This window comes from Rhinopithecus roxellana, chromosome 22, assembly GCF_007565055.1.
Source record: "Rhinopithecus roxellana isolate Shanxi Qingling chromosome 22, ASM756505v1, whole genome shotgun sequence".
NCBI classification, from domain to species: Eukaryota; Metazoa; Chordata; class Mammalia; order Primates; family Cercopithecidae; genus Rhinopithecus; species Rhinopithecus roxellana.
Window position 1 is genome coordinate 1,040,427 of NC_044570.1, and position 18,724 is coordinate 1,059,150.

Sequence of the window (18,724 nt, forward strand, 5' to 3'; positions counted from 1 at the left end):
TAACACCGGTCATGAAGACTATCCATTCCTCAAGAGGAACATAACTCTGATATTCATCTTATCTATTGTATCATGTGTCCCATTCTTTGTTCTGTGGATGCGCACTTTTGGTCACTGATGGTGATACCATGGACATTTCATCAACTTTTCAGATTCTTGGTCTTTGACAAGTCTTGCTACTGAGAGTCAAAACTAGTAGTAGATGTGAGTATTATAAATTGCTGGTTATCCAATTACTACTCAAAATATCCTACATGAATATTCCATTAAACATGCATAGGGAAAAATGCGTTCATTCCTGCCTGGCTGCATGCTCTTTTGCTCTTCTGTATTCACCAGAAAATTTTCTACTCCTTCCTAGGTCCCAGTTAAATACTAGTGTACAACGTGGAAACCTGAAAATCATCTAACATTCTCTCGGTCCCAAAGGCCTCTCATTTCAATATCACAAACTCTATGAACTATACCTATCTTCTGCCTCTGCTTTATATTCCCACTGCCCTGGGAACACCAAACTTTACAAAATGGCTCTTATTTAAAAGAAAACCGCCACTTCTATGTCAGCTCTTACATGGAAAAAAGAAGCAAGCAAAACAAATAAAAAGGCATAACACCATAAAAAAAACAAAGGCCAACCATATTAAATGTAGTAAACTGAGATTCCTAACTTTATTTCACCGGATGGGGAAAAACCTTATAATACATTGATACGAGTCCAAGGATCGTGTGACAAAGCGAACTATAGCTGACTACTGCAAAAGTGTCCTTTGTCTCCCTGGTTTCTTCAACTAAGGTTACATTCCATCAATCCCAGTTTCTACACTATAGGGTCGACACGTCCCAAATCCAATCTGCCTCATGGCTTTGTAAATAAAGTTTTATAGGAGCTCTCATTTCAGGTCCTGTTTGCTTACAAAGATCATGGTGGTTTCACACTACAACAGAGACACACGCAGGGCGTAAGTAGATATGACAGAGACCACATAGTCTCAAATATTTCCACCTGGTCCTTTACAGAAAAAGCTTGCTAACCGTTTTACACCATAAACCAGAATGCCTTACTACTCAAATTTAATCTTGTGACTCCCCTGTCTCCAATGTTCCAATGAGCCCTGCCAGCAAAACATTGTTCGCTCCTACCAACGCCATTCCTTTCCTTCTTGCAGAAGAAACACAAGTCTATTGGGATGTTTATTATCCCAATCTCCCTCCTGAGCCTCAGAAAGAGAAACGTTCATTCTAAAGCTAATCACTATTTGCCATTCCCAGTGCCTGGTTGGGAATGAGCAGTAGTGTAACACAGCCAATGAAATGTTACAGGAAGCCCTTGTGTGCTTCTAAGTTTTCTCCCTGTTTAGAAGACACAGGTGAAGCAGAGAAGCCCCTTGAGATGTGTGTTGTGAGAACAAGATGTTTGGAGCTGTTGTAGATTAGCCAACCATGAAAGGAGACATGAATAAAACACTGTCAACAGCACCAGAAGAGGGACAAGAGGGATCCCTAGGATATCACTGAACAACAAAACAACCTGGTTCCTACTGTTTTCGCCACTGCTCATCAGTATTTGCAGTCCAAAGCATTCTAGCTGGTTAAATTCCCAGGGCCCATAGGATAAGACCTGCTCACTTGGGTAGTATTAAAAAGTCTGTCATAAACTTGCTTAGCTAGTATTCACCTCATTCCACAACCTCTGGTATCTCACACTTTTGTGTCTAGCAAAAGTGAAAATGCTCCCGAAACCCTGCAAAGTTCACTCAAGCATCCTTGTCTTTTGCACTTGCGCTTCTCCTCCAAAGCAGGCAATCTCCTTAGATGTTCCTCTGGCCAAACACACAATCTTGTTGGCATGTCTCCTTCTGCCAAACTTATCTGCTGCCTTACCTAGAAAAATTCTTCTCACTCTGGGGCTGTCCCTTGAATCATACCTAATTTTTTTTTTTTTTTCAAAACTTTCATTCTATCACATATGTCTGGCCACCTAATCAATAATAATAAATTAAATTATAAGATTCCAGTGGCATCTAGCACACAGTAGCACTGAATGAAGTAAGTAAAATTTTAAAATGACAATGATAAAACAAGCTCCTGTCTGATCTTTTAATTGTTTGTGTTTCATAGCATTAGAAAAATGGTTAGTATCTAAAAGACATTTGCTGTTATTTGTTAAGTGGACAAGTGAAAATAAATAGAAATGTTTTCTTTGTAAATTCTGTTGAAAAAAGCACAGAAATGAAATGGAGACAGCTCTATTATGAGCACCTTAAGGATCAAAACTACACTATTCCATCTTTGTCTCCTAGAAACTAATAAAACCTAATTTACAAAAAGCTCTTTGATAAATAGGTGGCTACATTAAAGTTGTCCTCCTACCGTTTGGATTATATATTGTATTAAGTGTCCACAACCAGGTAGCATACTAGCATTTTTGTTATTGTGAAACATTTTCTAGTTTTATTATATCTCCTGAGCCTTAGGTTGGGCAATTTGTATAGTTATTTTGACGATCTTTGGCAAATGGTAACCACAGCATCTTGTTCTAACAAAATTACTGTTATCATGACAATTAAACCAGCAGGTAGAAGAACACACTTGTCCAACAAAGTAAATGTGTCTCTTTCCAACTTCAAATGGAGGAATGAAGTCAGTAATAGTGAGACCTTGTGGGGAGCAAGCATATGTAACATGACTTGTGCTTCAGCGTTCTTTTTGTGATCAAAAATTCCTTACTGTTACTTTTTAATCTATGGGTTAGGCCACCCAGAGCAGGGGTCCACAACTCCCAGTCTACAGACTTGTACCAGGTCCATGGATTATTAGGAACCGCATCACACAGGAGGAGGGAAGCAAGCAGGCACGACCAGGGAGGCTTCACTGTACTTAAGCCAACCCCATGGCTTTGTACCTACCGCCTGAATCTCTGCCTCCAGTCAGATCAGTGACAGCATTGATACTCATTGGAGCATGAACCCTGTTGTGAACTGCCCATCTGAGGAATTTAGGTTGTGTGCTTGTTATGAGAATCTAATGCCTGATGATCTGTCACTGTCTCACATTGCTCTGCCCCAGTGAGACCATCTAGTTGCAGAAATAAGCTCAGAGCTATCCACGGATTCTACATGATGGTAAGTTGTATAATTATTTCATTATATATTACAATGTAACATAACTATAAATAAAAAAGTAGCACAAATAATGTAACATGATTGAATAATCCTGAAACCATCCCCACTCCCCCAGCCCATGGAAGACTGTCTTCCACAAAACAGGTCCCTGGTGCCAGGAGAGGGTGTGACCACCTAACCTACGTATTCACTATCAAAGTTTACCTGGATTGCTGTTTTCAGAAGAGATTTTTGCATCTTGTTTTTCTTTTGTCGTCAGAAAGTAATTGGCAAATTCTACAATATAAAAATGTAATAAATCAATTACTATTTTAATACTGATATAAAAACACTTAGCAAATGTAAAATTCTTGAGTATTTCAAACAATATCTAATATCAGAAAACCTTCAGTATATCCCATTTACTTATGAGTACATTCTATAAACTTCTCTTGAAGCTTCTAATTAAGAAGAAAAAATATAGGTGAACATGCTCACAAACTTAGAGCACTTGACCCAGTAAATTAGCTTGCATTAGCATGACATAATAGAAAGTGTTCCAACTCTGCTTAAGTCTGGCTCCATAATGAACGCTATTTGTTTTTGGACAACTTGCTTCTCTTAGGCTCAATGTCTTCTTCTACAAAGTGAGGATTTGCCTGCCTTATTCACTAGGTTTTTATAATGATTTTAACAAGATACATTTTTTAAATGCTCAGAGAAATAGTAAAGCAATGGAATAATCTGTTCCTAAACTTCATGACTGAAATTATCTTGGAATCCCAAATAAAACCAGTGTGTATTTGTTCGTAGATTCTAATATGCAAATGTTGTAGTTTTCAGAAAATGTTATTAAGTCCTAATTCTGCTTCTTAGTTGTTCTGCTCCTTATGGCTTATAATTCAGGACATCCCACTTGTCATAGTTTGTAATAAATTTATCATAAATCTCATTAAAGTAGCTAATGTGATTGTCCACTATTACGGAGTTGATCAATCCACCAAGGGCAGAAAACAACCAATAGTATTTAAGACCTAGGCTTGGACCAATGATCCTTCTTACCACTCCAACTCTAAGCCAGCAGATGTTTGTTAGGATAATGCTTTAATTATGTATTGTCAATTGCAGCTGACATGGAGACCAAAACTCTACCTTTTTTTTTTTAGTTTCCATGAAGAAGTTGTAAGTTGACATTCTCTAATTTTTGACATACATACTAACAATATATTTTGCACTGAACATGTTATTCAGATCCAAGTCATCTCATAGACCATCTTACCGAGTATTTTTTTAGTGCAAAATCACAATTTCAATATTTTGGTGGCACCCATGTTGCTTGATTCACGTGTTTCCTTAGAGCTAGTCAGCAAATAATCAAATGACCTTCCAGTGACTGCCCAAAATACGAATGCCTCAAAAATTTGTGCTGCTCCTTATGCAGAAGCCATGCTAATTTTCTCTGTATTGTTCCCATTTTAGGATATGTGCTGCCGAAGCAAGCACAAAGCCCTACTTTTACACGATTAGTGGTGAGTCATGGACAGGGCTTGGCTCTGTTAAGTCCAACTAACCTATTGAGATTCTTGAGAATTCTCTTCAATGGCTTCTGTGAGGTAGAATTTGAAAATATTTTAAAATCTTGAGCTACCGATAGTCGACTTGGACGATTTTTCATTATCATGCTAAAACAGATCTCCTCAGGGGCCAACCACAACTGGGAGCCACTGCTCAGGGAAGGTTCCTATGGAACTTTCTACTGCCTAAGGCTTCTCTACAGGATATAAAAGTGCCTCACAGTACAGATCGTAGCAAAGAGAAGAAAAAACACTGATCTCTTTCTGCCAATTATTTGAACCCTCTGCCCTTAGAACAAGTGCCATTAATAATCTGCTAACGAAAAGACCAACACGGCCTCAAAGGATCTCGTACCATGAAGGTTCAGCTAATTCTTGGCTAAGAGGGTTTCACATTAGGTTCTGAATATGGGGGGAAGGGTCAATTTGCTCACTTGTCTGCGGATAAAGGCAGGATGCTCAGCGGCCAGAGCAGGGTGCTGTGCTTTGGGAACAATGGTGAGCAAATAAGCATAGGATGGGAAACAACTACAAACTTGTTAACTTCAAAGCACTGTATGACTTGCATGAAGACTTGAGGACTCTGAATCACTAAGGGCATCTTTGTGACAAAGATCAACATTACCAGGCAGCAGGACCATTTGAGTGGCAACAATGCAGCAACAGGAACACGTGAAAAATCAGAATGAATGGAATGTCCTTTTTTTCCCTCCTCCTTCTGACTTGATAAAAGGGATGTCTTCCTTGGATTTGTGAACCCCTTCGTTATTGAAAAATTCAGAGTATGCGGAGCTAATACCAGAGACAGTCCAAGGCTTTCTTTTAACACTGGACTTTCAAGACCCAAATAACTAATCAGAAAAATCAAAGATATGACACTATTCTTTAATCCCATGTCATAGGGTTAATACTCGCGATGAACGAAGACACTATGTTGCTGGATTCTGAATGTACTCAAGCGCTCTAAAAGTCCTGATGCATAAAGAATCCTAGCCACCACTTGGTACTTAGGACTTGGTCGTTGACTTTTTGATCTTATTTCTGGCTGATGACGGGGACTCCGTCTACTGACCACTCAAAAAATAAAAAACACACTAAAAACAAGAGATGCGATTGTTATAATTACTTTAACCCTCAATGTAGCATTAACTCGCCTTTAATGGAACACTTACACATTATGATGACTAGAAACCGCATACTCTCTGGCCGTCTGTCCAGATAGACTTTGGAAGATACGTCAATATTTTGCTCAAGTAGAAGCCTGACTACACTGCTGATCCACAACGTACAGCAAGTATGAGAGCATTTCTAAAATGACAGAGATCATTTCTCCCTTAGGGAACTGTAATAAACTTATTTAAAAGCTAATTTAATATACTTTATCAATTTAACATCTTGCCTGTCTTGCAGAATTAAACATTTACATGCACTAAAACACATAAGCATCTTGGGTGCTTAAGTGTTTTTCTTCATTTTGAAAATACCAGACAAGGTTTAAAGGAAGGGACAACAAGGAAACCTCTTATCTCAGTGGGGTATTGCACAGTAGAAGACATTAATTTAAAGTCCTTTATGGGCACGAAACAATGCTAGGGCCACTTATCTGAAGTGGACAAAGGTTTAAGTGAAGATTTCCTTACAGCTTCCTAGACTGATATTCTGTAATAGAAAATCAGCTAGAGGGTAAGATAAATAAGAGCTCTCTGCATGCTGAAAGCAGTAATTAATAATAATGGTAAGAATAGTCATAGGAGTTCAGTTATGTTGCCAAATAGCTGTGCTAGGCACTGAATTAAATGCCATATATATCTTCCTTTTATGCACAGCCAACTTTAAGGATGTATTCTCCTACTTTTCATATATGACAACATGTGTGGTGGTAAATAAGATTCCAAGGTCACACACCTAGCAAGTAAGAAAGCTAGGAATTAAATCCAGTCTTGTGTGAATCCAAAGCCTACCTCTTTTCTCTTTATCACCACCCCTAGGCTTGCCTTCATTAAAGGAAAGTGTATCCATGTAAAACTATCTTCACTCCCCTCTCTCCATACCAATTAAAAAAAAAAACATTAAAATACACTGGCAATAAAAAAGGAAAAGCTGTGAACCCATAGTTTTGGGAATAGCAATTAATTGTCATGTAGGGATAAGCTAACATTAATATTTTTCAAAGAAGGCAACTTAAAGCAGAGTCATTGAAAAAGAAAAAGGATTCTCAACTCCTATTTATGTTCCATGCATAGCATATTTATCAGAAAAGCGTAGAAGACACGAGGTTAAAACCTACTAGAAAGGGGTTAAGAAGTTCAATACTGAGTCAAAAGTAAACTAAAAGTTAAAGTTCACATTTCATAAATTCATATGAAATCCCTTAGCTAACATACTATCAGGTAATCAAAATGTCATACAACAAATAACATCAGTCATAAGTAAGAGAAGATGACTCCTACCAAAACTGTTCTTTATGTTGCCCAGTCCAAATAATTGTTTTCCTGCTTAACTGATTTGTGTTGATACTGCTCACTATGTCAATAAGTATAATTAATCTTATTAATTTATTATTTATGACTCGAGTGACTGCTATCAATCTAGAACAACACACGATTAAAAGAAGTAACTATACCTTCCACATCTGTCACGTGCATTTAAATTAGCTTTTTCTGATTAAAAATTTCACCACTTGCTGTTTTTGTCCATGTACGCCAAGCAAAATGTGGTGTGAGGCCATGCTGTAAAACAATATAAAACAAAACAATATGTAATTCAAAAAAATTATGTATTTCTCAGCTGAACTGGAAACTTTATATAACCCAGGATTACACTCATAGAAAGTAACAAATGTAGTGCTCCTTCTCCTCTTCTGTGCTTTCCACAGCTGCTGCTTCCTTGGAAACACCCATTTCTGCTGACCAACTATCTGATATCTCAAAACTCACTTTCAACATTATGTTCCAAGACCTTTGCTTCTAACTAGCATTTGTATGGCACTTCTGGATAAATTTTTTTTTCCATTTAAACAAGAGCTCTTGAGGCAGGGGATGTATCTTTTATCTCTATATTATCCAACCCTAAGAAAAATCTTGTGTATAAGCAAGAATTTGAATGTAAAAATTATCTCTTTAGTTTCACATGTTTTACCAAAGTTCAAGGTCCGGATGTGTAATAAAAAATTGTCATAATATTACTGCCATTCAAAGAATTTTTGCATTCATTATTAAATTATATGATAAATTTTTTTTTTATTTTCATTTTTATTTTTTTTTTTTTCTTTATTTTTTTCCAGACTGCTTAACTAAATAGGTATCAGTTCACAGGATTACTGAAAACTAACAGAATTCCTGTCTGTATTCTTAATAACTCATGGATTTAGTGTTTAAACCTGCCATCCTGATTATGTCAAACCTCTGCAAAACTTAGAGACATAATGGATAGTCCATAATACAGCTTCAATTACAAAAAAAGGCTTAGAATTTGCTATAATTCTAATTGAGAAAACTGCTTTTAACAACAACTTACTGATCTAGCACTTGAGTAACTGAACAAAGAGACACAAAATCCTGAGAGGGCCATTCTCTACTAATGAAAGGACTACTCACTGCAAATTTCTAAAGACCTTCTGAATGGCAGTGAATAACTGAAGGTATAAAGGAAAAGGTATTATTATGCAAGCTGATTACAGTGCCAATATATTCATTTTAATGTCTCAACCACTGATAAAAGTCAGACTGGGCAGGAATGGTCACTCACACCTGTAAATCCTAGCATTTTGGGAGGCTGAGGTGGGTGATTCGCTTGAGCCCAGGAGTTCAAGATCAGCCTGGGAAACATGGCAAAAACCTCATCTCTACTAAAAAAAAAAAATACAAAAACTGAGATTGGAGGACGACCTGAGCTTGGGGAGGTCAACGCTGTGGTAAGCTGTGATCGCACCACTGCACTACAGCCTGGGGAACTGAGTGAGACCCCATCTCAAAAACAAACAAACAAAGAAAGTTAGATTATGTTATTGGAAAGGAAAGATTTAAAGGAATTAGCACATATCCAACTCCAACTCTTCTAAAAATATCTTAAGTTTCTGAGATATAAGAATTTACATATTACACTTACGTATTCAGTGTTTCTTAAGCAGGAGTGTATCCAGATTTTGAGAAATTTGTGTGTTTGTTTCTGTTAGAGAGGGTCTCATGTTGACCAGGCTAGACTCGAACTCCTGAGCTCAACCAATCCTCCACCTCAGCCTCCCTAGCAGCTGGAACTACAGCCATGCACCACCATGCCTGGCTTCAAGGAAACATTTTTAAACATACATATCCAGGCTTTATTAGACTTACTCTATCAAAATCTTCAGGGGAAAGCCTAGACTTGTGGACTGTTTAAAAAATTCCTGAGGTAACTGGAATGCACAACTCTAGCTGGAAGCTAGTGCAATAGACGATTACTTCAGTCTCATCGCTCATCCACATAACCAATTCCCTTTAGCATTTGAGGATTTGGCCAAAAAGAGGAAAGAGTAGGAGAGAGACTCATTTGCTGAAAAATACCACATAATTCTCCCCGGTAAGAGTAGAACAAGTCTAGTAAACTCAAAATCCAACCTGATCTGGTTCCTTATAAGCCCCTTGTCTCCCACCTTCCCATCAAGACATGCTAGAGTTGAAAGCAGAGTTGAGACTCTAATTGGCCATTTTTACCAGAATAGGGACACTAAGTCAGTTAATAACTTGTCATTCCCTCTGCTCAAGGGTTTCCACTACATTACCACCTGTTCACTGCCAATCTGGTTCCTCAGAGCCCTCCTATGAAATGCTCTAGGCATTTTACAACCCATTAACTCCCTCTCCCAAACTGAAAACTGTCATTCTTAAAATTTAAAAGAACCTTGTCACCATACAAAGGAACAAAATGAAGAACACCAACACACACACACACACACACCACCACACCACACACACACACCACACACGCAGAGACATACACACGCACAAAACCTCTTCACAGTCCTTTCCCTCCATTATCTAATTTCCAAATTGGCCTTGATATTTCTGATTGCTCTTTTTCCTTTCCACTTCTGCCTCATAAGCAATCAGAAATCTTAAGCCTTGCCACTGAGAGATACATCACCTCATATCTATTACTGTTGGGTTTTGTTTTGTTTTTTTTTTTTTTTTTTTGGAATTTGCCAAAGTAGCAGGATTACCATTCACTGAAACATGTTTAAGTTTTCTTGGAGTGTTAATGTGAAACCTATCTCCAGGGCAAATTTTGTCATTTTACATCCATTAGGGGGAAAAAAACAAAACCTGGCAGGGAAAAATTGAAAAAAAAAAAAAAAGGATTACCTTTTGCAAATTCAGTGTTTTTAAAAAAGTATTAACCACAAGTGCATTTAAAAAAAACCGTAACCCCTAATGCTTCTTTAAAAGTAACAATATTTAAAATAAAGTCTTAGATAATTAAGTCATTTCAAAATATTTTCATTCAGGTTATGCTTGAGCTTCCAATATGGAAAACTGGCCCTTACCCAGGTCAAGTTTAAAATGAATGCATTCAGTATTTGAAGATAAAATTGGTTAGATCTTACCTTGTTTTTTGATTCAATATCAGCACCATATAAGAGCAGTGCTTTCGCCTAATTTATCTTCATTGTAGATGCATAGTGTAGAGCAGTATTTCTCATACTCATCTGGAATATTGGATCAGTCCATGTTCTAGCAACATTAATGCACATTCATCTCTTGGCATTGTACAGCCTGTCAGTATTAGACCAAAAATAAATTAACATCCTGGGAATTAAAAAACAACATTCCAGCCTTTCACCAACTAGTTACATTTAAATGAGAAACCTCATTTTTATGCTATGTATTGAAATCAAAGCCATCTCACGCTGATATAGTTGACTACTGCATACCTTGATCAGAGCTGTCCTCTTTTTGTTGTCAAGGACATTAAGTTGACATCGTCTGTCCAGCAGGAGTTTTACTATTTCTGAATTCCCATTGGCAGAGGCCAGATGTAGAGCAGTCCTATGAGAGTGAGAAGACTTTTTAGGAAATTGTTAGTGCACTATCTACAGCTACATCAATGATTCATGCAATTGCAAACATGAATAGCCTGCTATTACTCTGCCTTCAAAACAAACTTAATTTCCCTTTGAAGAAAGCACACTACTTATTACCTCATGACTCACTGTATGAATGAAAGAGCAGCCTATTTGAATAGGAAGAGCAGAGCCCTTGGATGGCATTCAACGTGGGCTGGAATCCTCCCTGAAGCTCTGATGCTTCCCAGCTGTGCTTACCCTTTTTGGGTCTCAATTTCCTCATCAATAAATGGGAATGAAAAGAGTCGATTTCTCCGAGGAAACCACAGTAATGCTTAAATAAGACTCTACACGAAAGAGATAGAATAGTTCCTAACACAAAAACAGCTCAGGAATTGTAAGATATTATAATTTTACTAATACCACTAAAGACAAATTTTATTCAGTGAGATGATACAATACCTACATTCAGGTATGTTTTAAGATTACAGGTAACGATGTATTTTAGTGATTCTAAGATGATCATTGTCTCTTGTTTACCATTTCTCACACTGAAATACCACTTATAATTCATGATTTACTAAACTATGATTGGCAGCATTTAAATATTCTCTTATGAGACATAACAAATGGGGCATCATACAATCCCTGGTGCCTTACATTAAGTAGAATATGTTACAATACAACAGGTCTGGGGGTTCCAGTCAGACGACTAGCATTTAGATAAATTTAGTTCTTAAAAGAAATATGAATAAGAGGGCTGAGGTGAAAAACAAACAAATTTCTAAAATAATCTATTTCTTACTTTGGTTTTCAAAAACTTTAAGCCAAAGAAAACTTGAAATTCAAATGAATGGCATGGGCTCATTTTTATCAATACTTAGATTTATACAACTATGTACATCAGATATTTCCAATCATTCATATTAGGATTTAAGACTGTTATATTCTTCTCCTTTAAAATGGATTTATGAAACTATTCGTGGAGCTTTTTTTCAACGTTTACTTTCAGGGGGACAGGTGCAGGATGTGCACGTTTGTTGCATAGGTAAAAATGTGTCAAGGGGGTTGGTTGTACAAAATTATTCATTACCCAGGTGTTAAGCCCAGTATCCATTAGTCATTTCCTGCTTCTTTCCCTCCTCCCAGCCTCCATCCTCTGATAGGCCCCAGTGTGTGCGCTTCCCGTGTGTCTGTGCGTTCTATCATTTAGCTCCCACCTATAAGTGAGACGTGCGGTACTTGGTTTTCTGTTCCCGTATTAGTTTGCTAAGGATAATGGCCTTCAACACCATCCATGTCCCTGCAAAGGACATGCTCTCGTTCTTTCTTTTATGACTGCATAGTATTCCTCGTTTGTGTACCACATTTTAGTTCTTAAAAGTACTAAAACAGTCTTTACCCAAGACTTATACATTTTCAGAAGGGTAGTTGGGGTTATCTTTTACTATTGTACCTTCAGAAATGCTTTTGTTTGAAAGGAGGGAGGAAAAGTTTCAATTGAGATTACCTCCTAATGCCCCAATTTTAAATCTCTCAACTTGCTCAGGCCCAGCAGGTAAATATGAAGTTTTCAAAGAGGAAGGGTCCTGAGAGATGGTAGAATTGCCTTCCACATAATAGGTGTCTGGCTTATGTTTGATGACTAAACGGATTGAAAGAATGCATAAACACAGCTTGGGAGTTCAATATTTTAAAGAATACTCCTGTTGAGTAGAGCAATACATTTACAATAGTAATGATCATTTATTGCTATTTTAGTTTTCATAAATATATAACTAAACTAAGATAATTAATTCATACCTTTTACACATGTTTATATTAATGAAAAGTAATTTTATAATAAAAAGTATATCAATAAAATCTACAGGAACAGGTAAACAGAAACCCTCTACTTCTCAAGAGGGTAAAAGTTCACAGAAGATAGCTATCCACAGGAATAAAATAAATAATAAAATGTGAGAAATTATTTGTATCATGCAAGTAGCTATTCCTTCTCTTTCCAAGGATTATTTCATTACTAATGAAACTTAACTAAAACTTTTCAGATATTCATTGCAGAAATCACAGATAAGAGAAAGGGAAAAACTTCACTTACAAACCCCAGAAATAAGTTTGATTATGTTTTCTACATATTTTCAGGTAACACAAGAGCAGATTCTGTTTGTGTAGGTGTATAACAAACTGATTTTTTCTCACTTGATTTAGCAAAGTACATCTTTGCATGTCAACATATCTCTGTATCTACTGACACCTTCAATGGTTACATATTATTCCATCCTATGGATGCACTGAAATTTCTGCATAAAATCTTTATGTGAGCACTTTTAATACACTGCTATTTTAAGCAATACTAAGAAAAACATATGTGTCTATTTCATACAGATATTTCATATAATAGAGTTGACAGGTAAAAGGCATACACATTTTTAACATGTGGTTCTTATCATCAAAGTGTGTTAGAAAAGTTGCAGCAGCTTAAACTTTCAACAACTACATAAGTACCACTGTTCTTCACCCTCACAAACTTTGTGGATAGAAGACAGTATTTCATTCCTTTATTTATTTATTTTTATATTTATTTATTTATTTATTTAATTATTATATTTTTTGAGATGGAGTCTCACTCCATCACCCAGGCTGGAGTGCAGTGGTGCAATCTCAGCTCACTGCAACCTCTGCCTCCCTGGTTCAAGCAATTCCCCTGCCTCAGCCTCCTGAGTAGCTGGGATTACAGGTGCATGCCACCATGCCTGGCTAATTTTTTGTATTTTTTAGTAGAGAGGGGTTTCACCCATGCTGGCCGCCAGGCTAGTCTCAAATTCTTGACCTCGTAATCCACCTGCCTTGGCCTCCCAAAGTGCTGGGATTACAGGCGTGAGCCACCGCGGCCAGGCCTTTCATTCCTCTTCTACTTTAAATAGAAAACAGTATTTCATTCCTCTTCTAACTTAAATTCCTTCTCTTACCAGGAACACTACATTTTCCTATGTGCACAGGTCACTGGTAGATATGCAAAAAAGTACCTTGCCCAATCTTAAATTGAGCTTATTTTATTATATCTGCATCTATATGCTTGGTTCAGTGGCTCAGGCTTGTAATCTCAGCACTTTGGGAGGCTGAGGGGGGTGGATCACAAGGATAGGAGTTCAAGACCAGCCTGGCCAAGATGGTGAAATCCTGTCTCTATTGAAAATAAAAAAATTAGCCGGGTGTGGTGGGGGGCACCTGTAATCCTAGCTACTCAATAGGCTGAGGCAGAGAATCGCTCGAACCCGGGAGGCAGAGGTTGTAGTGAGCTGATATTGCGCCACTGCACTCCAGCCTGGGCAACAGAGTGAGATTCTGTCCCAGAAAAATAAATAAATAAATAAATAGTTGCATATATAAATAGGCTTTTGTGTTTTCTTCTGGTACTTTTCTCCTTTTGTATATTTAAAATTTTTAATCTATACTCCAGGAACTTATTTTGTGACATAAAAATCTAGCTAGTTTTCTCCAAACAGCATGCATTTCATTTATTAATGATTAATCTTGCTTTATCAATATGAAACCTCACCATTATCAAGTGCTAAATTCTTACATATATTTGGGTATTTCTGGATTTCCTATTCTGTTCTATTCATTGATTTTTTTCAGCTGTTAGTAAACAATTTGTGGAAATAGCACATTCACATTTTGATATGTGGAAAAGCAAGTGTTTTCTATTCCGTTACAAAAAATTAATTTATTACAGCAATAAAATACAGGATGTGCAGCGTAAAAATGCTAAAACTTTGCTATTTTTATTTGGCTGACGTAAAAGTGATAAACACAGAAAAAGCTCACATCTTAAGAAAAGCGAATCTTCCTATTCAAGGACACGAACCATCTTCCCATTTCAGTTTCCTTGTAAGGTTCCTCAGTAAAGAACATATTACATAGGCGACATCGATATAAAACCCATATTGGATTTTATTTGAAAAATATTTAGCCCAGAAGTTGATATATTATGGGACTTAATTCTCAATATACACCTTTCTATAAAGTATAGAACATTGTTTTAAAATGTGTACATTAAAAATAATCTGCTGCATCGACTTAATTTTGCGAGTTAAGTCACTTTAAAACAGTCTATTAGTGTTCTATTAGGGAAATTATAATTGGATAGGAAATCAGCTAAAGTTTTGTTTCTGTGTTGCTGTTCATAAAGGGCCTGTGCCCTGACCTCTCGGAGGTTTCCACACCCAGGGTGGTGTGGGGCCTGCGGAGGAAGAGAAAGCCAGGACACCGACCCCGCCAGGAGGGTATGTCCCCATCATCCCCCCACGTCCCGCCTCCTCCCAGCCCAGGCCCGCTTACCTCTTTTGCTTGTCCGTCTTGTTCACGTCAGTGTCCCTGAGCATGACGATGAGATCCTTTCTGGGGACTTTACCCCACCAGGCAGCTCTGTGGAGCTTGTCCAGATCTTCTCCACGGACGTGGTACCTGGGCTCCGTGAAGCCGCTGTCGTCGTAGTCTTCCCAAGCTTCCACGTTGCTCTCCCCGCGCCCCCTGTGCGTCTTCATAGCGGAGTCGTCCTGGTCTCCAGAGGGGCCCACATTGCTCTCGCCACTCCCCCTGCAGCAGAGGAAGCAGTGGCAGCACCACCTGGCCATCTTGCTCCTAAGTGTCTTCATAGCGGAGTCGTCCTGGTCTCCAGAGGGGCCCACATTGCTCTCGCCACTCCCCCTGCAGCAGCAGAAGCAGTGGCAGCACCACTTGGCCATCTTGCTCCTAAGTGTCTTCATAGCGGAGTCGTCCTGGTCTCCAGAAGCACCCACGTTGCTCTTGCCACTCCCCCTGCAGCAGGGGAAGCAGTGGTGGCACCACTTGCCCATCTTGCTCCTGAGACCAAATGGCTTCTTCACAGCGGAGGCAGCGGGTATTGAAGAAACCTCAGCCACCATCTGCTTTGAACAGCCAGGGGAGGCCGGTAGTAGCGAGCAGATCGCGTCTACCAACCAGTTTCACCAACTAGCAGGAAACTCCGGGTTTCCGATCTGTTTGAAGAGAAAGGTCAATCCCAGCCAAAACCTGCCAACCCCAGCAGGGGAGCCCGGCCACCCCACCCGGGAAAACCCACACCCAGCCGGAGAAAGCAGACGCCCACCCGGGGTGACCCCACGCCCACCCCAGGAAGGGCCAACCCCCGCCCCCCACCGCCCAAAGGAAACACCCAACCCAGCCAAGGAAATGCCAAGCCCAGCAGAGAAAAGGTCAAGCCCAGCAAAGGAACGCAAGGGAGGAAACGTCAATCCAAGCGAGAAACACCGGGCAAAGCGACTAACGCCGAGCCAAGCCAGGAACGCCAAGCCAAGCCAGGAACGCCGAGCCAAGCCAGGAATGCCAAGCCGAGCCAGGAACGCCGAGCCAAGCCAGGAACGCCAAGCCGAGCCAGGAACGCTGAGCCAAGCCTAGCCGTTACAGGCAAGCCAAGCCGTTATGCGCGTGCGCGTGCGGTGTGCGCGCCTCGGGCGGCGTCATTGCACGAGGCACAGACAGTGGCCAATGTGTGCAACCCGCGCACAAGTCTTGGTGCCACGAATATCGGTGATAGCCTTGCGTACCCGGCAAACTTCGTGGGAACTGGCCGAGCCTTCAGGCTATGGAGGAGAGGCCTCTGGTTGGAAAAAGCCTCTTGAAGCAGGACCGGGGCTAGAGCGCCTGGAACTGGAGGATGCTGACAGGCTCCTCTGAGGAAAGCCCACAAGACACTCGTGGCGGTGCTGTTGCGGGTGGCCACGGCTGCCGCTCAGAGCTCGGGCTTCTTTCTTATATTTGTTTTGGTTTTATTTTGCTACTATTTTCTACTTTCTTGATGTGATAGCTGAAATTTTTATTTGAGAAATTTCTACTTTTCCGTCATACACATTTAGTGAAATACATTTTCCTGCCAGCACTGGCTTTACCTGTGTTGAATCAAGTATGATATGTCATATTTTTATTCAGTTTAATATATTTAATTGTTTCCCTTGAGACGTTTCCCTTAGGAGTGTGCTTGCTGTTTAGCGCTATTCACAATAGCAAAGACATGGAATCAATCCAAATGTCCATCAGTGATAGACTGGATGAAGAAAATGAGGTACACATACAACATGGAATACTATGCAGCCATAAAAAAGAATGAGATCATGTCCTTTGCAGGGACATGGATGGAACAGGAAGCCATTATCCTCAGGAAACTAATGCAGAAACAGAAAGCGAAACACCTAATGTTCTCACTTATAAGTAGGACCTGAACAATGAGAACACATGGACACAGGGAAGGAAACAACACACATTGGGGCCCCTGGCTGAGGGAGGGAGAGAGCGAGCATCAGGAAAAATAGTTAATGCATGCTGGGTTTAATGCCGAGGCGATGGGTTGATAGGTACAGCAAACCACCATGGCACAAATTTACCTATGTAACAAACCTGCACATCCTGCACATGTACCCCAGAACTTAAAATAAATAAATAAAAATGTAAAAAGGAAAAAAACCAAGAAAACTAAAATGTGTGCTGTTTATCTTTCAAGTATTTAAGATTTTGCTATTATCTTACTTTTTAATTTTTAATTGGATGCCATTTTGGCTGGAGGATACATTCTACATGATTTCAGTTCTTTTAAAACTCTAATGTTTGTTAAAATCCAGGATACAGACCAGCTTGGTTTATGTTCTCTGGGTACCCAAATGTTCTGCTGTATTCTGATGCTAGGGGGTGGAGGAGCAGGATTTTGTTTTGTTTTGTTTTGTTTTGTTTTGTTTGAGGCAGAGTCTCGTTCATTTTGCCTAGGGTGGAATGCAATGGCCTGATCTCAGCTCACTGTAACCTTCGCCTCCTGGGTTCAAGCGATTCTCCTGCCTCAACCTCCCAAGTAGCTGGGATTACAGGCACCCGCCACCACACCTGGCTAATTCTAGTATTTTTAGTAGAGGCAGGGTTTTGCCATATTGGCCAGGCTGGTCTCCAACTCCTGACCTCAGGTGATCCACCCGCCTTGGCCTCCCAAGGTGGTGGGATTACAGGCGTGAGCCTCCACACCCAGCCAAGGGTGGAGTACTTTATAAATGCCAGTGAGCTGCAGCTGCCAACATCAGTAGCTGCGGACGCTGCTAGCGGCTGGGACAGACGGCGGCCAGAGCCAGGACCCAGGCTCCGTGCCACCTGCGCGTGCGGCACACACCTGGACGCTGTCCTCCCGCGGCCTACACAGGCGGGCACAGCAAAGCTGGGACTCATGTTTGAAGGAAGGAAAAAAATGGAACGAGTAACCCAGCACTGTTCTTTCCAGATCCATCCCGCTGGCCCTCTTGTTTCCCACGTTTTTGAAAACTGGCCACTCTGACCTCAGATCCCTAAATCGGCAGCCACTGAGACCTGGCTCTCAGAAGCCAAAGCCCTGGCACTTTCCAGGATGAGCAGGACGAGGTTAAGGCAGGCTGGAGGCTGGTCCAGGACAGCTGAGGGCTGACCGTGGGGGGTCGTGGAGAGGCCACCACTGGGGCCGCTACACGTGACGTGGGATTTGGGCCATTGGGTAGAAGGCGTGGAGATGGGGCGCTGGCAGCGGAGCCAGGGAGGAAAGAGAACACTCTCCAAATTGTCTTCCAGGGTTTCCGTGAGCATTTTATTAACTCAGAATCTGTCAGGAATAATACTAGGGAGTTACCTTTCCCTGAAGATGGCTCTTGTCAGAGTAGTGAGATAGGCGGTGGGGGGGGGAGGGGGAGGGGGGATAGGGGGAGGAAGAGGAATGGGAGGCTCAGTTTATAAATATTAAGATCAGCAATGGTGTGCCACTGGCAGGAGCAGAGGGAGCCTGGAGATTTGGGTGGCTGCAGTTGGTAAGTGGTTGCAATCCAGAGAGTGGGACTGAGGTCCTCCCTTGTCATGTTAGCATCCCGTTTCCTGGGCGCGGGTCTGACGCCCTGCAGGTGGTCATTTCACTCATGGCGGCTTTGTCTCTCTTCTCTCACCCCAGACTCAGTTTCACACTCCAGGGC

General features: G+C 40.3%; 1 non-coding gene and 1 pseudogene across 1 annotated transcript; both read right to left on the reverse strand.

Moving 5' to 3' along the window:
• Positions 1 to 3,315: 3,315 nt before the first annotated feature.
• LOC115895661 lies at positions 3,316 to 15,643 on the reverse strand (annotated as a pseudogene).
• On the reverse strand, positions 4,499 to 4,604 carry LOC115895693. Its single transcript, XR_004055837.1, has one exon. It is a non-coding gene; the product is annotated as a U6 spliceosomal RNA (small nuclear RNA).
• Positions 15,644 to 18,724: the final 3,081 nt, after the last annotated feature.